The 1,925-nt window shown below is 44.5% G+C and overlaps 1 protein-coding gene across 1 annotated transcript in view; it reads right to left on the bottom strand.

Moving 5' to 3' along the window:
* The window catches only part of spp1 (secreted phosphoprotein 1), a 19,840-nt gene that overhangs the window by 9,949 nt on the left and 7,966 nt on the right, over window positions 1–1,925 (bottom strand). The window lies entirely within an intron of this gene.

Genomic DNA, 1,925 nt, shown 5'->3' with positions numbered 1-1,925 from the left:
ACACACCCAATGCAAAGACAAATACATAAATAAAGACATGCAGACAATTACAGCCCAGACAGAGGCATGTGAATGTACTTTTTTTGCCTCTGTCCTTCACAGACACACACAAGTTAATTTAAGGACATGTAGTGACAGGCTCTGGGAAACAACAGCATCATATAGTGACGGGTGGTATGACAGTGATTCAGCTTCCTCACAGACAGAAACAAATCATCTGACTGAGGTTTCTGTGGATAATTGAGAATTTGTCTGTGACACCAGACTCATTTGTCTGTATACGTGTATACGGCCTATGTTGTGTTTTTTTAAGAAGTATGAGTGACTTTTTGTAAATGTTTAGAGTGTGTGTGTGTGTGCCATTGCTGTGTACGGCGCTTTGCACCGCCCAAGACAATTGGTTTAAATAAATACCAATAAACCAGAGCACGTTTTTTCTCCCATCCTAGAATGCTATGTGGACTACACACACAGGACTTTCAACCAGGAGAGCGGGGGTCGTATCCCACTTATGTCCTTAACTTTCCAGTTATTCCCACATGTCAGGGAACCGTAAGCCCGCCAACGACCTTTCCTTTAACCCAACCGATTCGTTCCCACGAGTCACAGAACTGTAAGCCCAACCACGAGGTTTTTCTTAACCTAACAGCGTCTAAAAGGACGCCAATAGTCTCAAGCGCATTAAAAAGGGACGCCGATAGTCCCGACCAAGCTTGTCAAAAGAGACGCCAATAGTCCCAACCAACCTTGTCAAAAGGGACGCCAATAGTCTCGACCAAGCTTGTCAAAAGGGACGCCAATAGTCCCAACCAACCTTGTCAAAAGAGACGCCAATAGTCCCAACCAAGCTCGTCAAAAGGGACGCCAATAGTCTCAACCAAGCTCATCAAAAGGGACGGCAATACTCCTGACCAAGCTCATCAAAAGAGACGCCAATAGTCCCAACCAAGCTCGTCAAAAGGGACGCCAATAGTCCCAACCAAGCTCGTCAAAAGGGACGCCAATGGTCCCAACTAAGCTCGTCAAAAGGGACGCCAATAGTCCCGACCAAGCTTGTCAAAAGGGATGCCAATAGTCCCGATCAAGCTTGTCAAAAGGGACGCCAATAGTCCCGACCAAGCTTGTCAAAAGGGACGCCAATAGTCCCAACCAAGCTCGTCAAAAGGGCCGCTAATGGTCCCAACCAAGCTTGTCAAAAGGGATGCCAATAGTCCTGACCAAGTGCATTTAGGTAAAGCGTGTATGAAGCTAAAAGAGACCTTTGGCGTCAATAACAACGAAAAAGGCACCTGACCAAGCATCCGTATTTCACAAGATTAACAGGTCGTTAGTAGGGTTGTAACGATACACCAAACCCAGGGTTCGGATCACAATTTTTGACCCACGATTCGCTACAAACCTTGATAAAATCTTTCTGCCACATGACATTACATTGTTGATTACATCCCACATTGCAACAGAGTCATACAACAGAGACCTTATTCATTGATATTGATTGATTTCAATATTAAATCGTTCCAACACCAAAGATTCTTTTGTAACTTAAAATAATATTATGTAATGTAATGGTAATGGTAACAGTAATGGACAATTCTGCTCCCAACCTGTAGGGGGAACAAAGAGAAAAAATGCTTTGGTGCCTACAGTAAAGGTGCTGGTTGAGAAGTTGCTAATGCGCTTGGTCTATAATGTTGGCTAATTCTTGGTGGGTAACATAACATTACAATACCATTCCACACGCTCATTTATTTTTATTGTATAGATAGACGACTAATGTAATGGTAATTTGGCTAGCTAGCACACCCGTCTTTTGCCTCAGTCTCCCGGCGCTGCAAGGCTTCAGTCGGGATGAGAGCTGACAACAGCCCCCAGTCAGCTTGCAGCCAGCCACTATTATTACAGCCCCAGGGACACATCCACAGTCA

Source organism: Etheostoma spectabile, chromosome 16 (assembly GCF_008692095.1).
Source record: "Etheostoma spectabile isolate EspeVRDwgs_2016 chromosome 16, UIUC_Espe_1.0, whole genome shotgun sequence".
Taxonomy (NCBI): Eukaryota; Metazoa; Chordata; class Actinopteri; order Perciformes; family Percidae; genus Etheostoma; species Etheostoma spectabile.
Note: the sequence above shows the minus strand (reverse complement) of the source record. Positions and strands in the feature narration are given on the sequence as shown.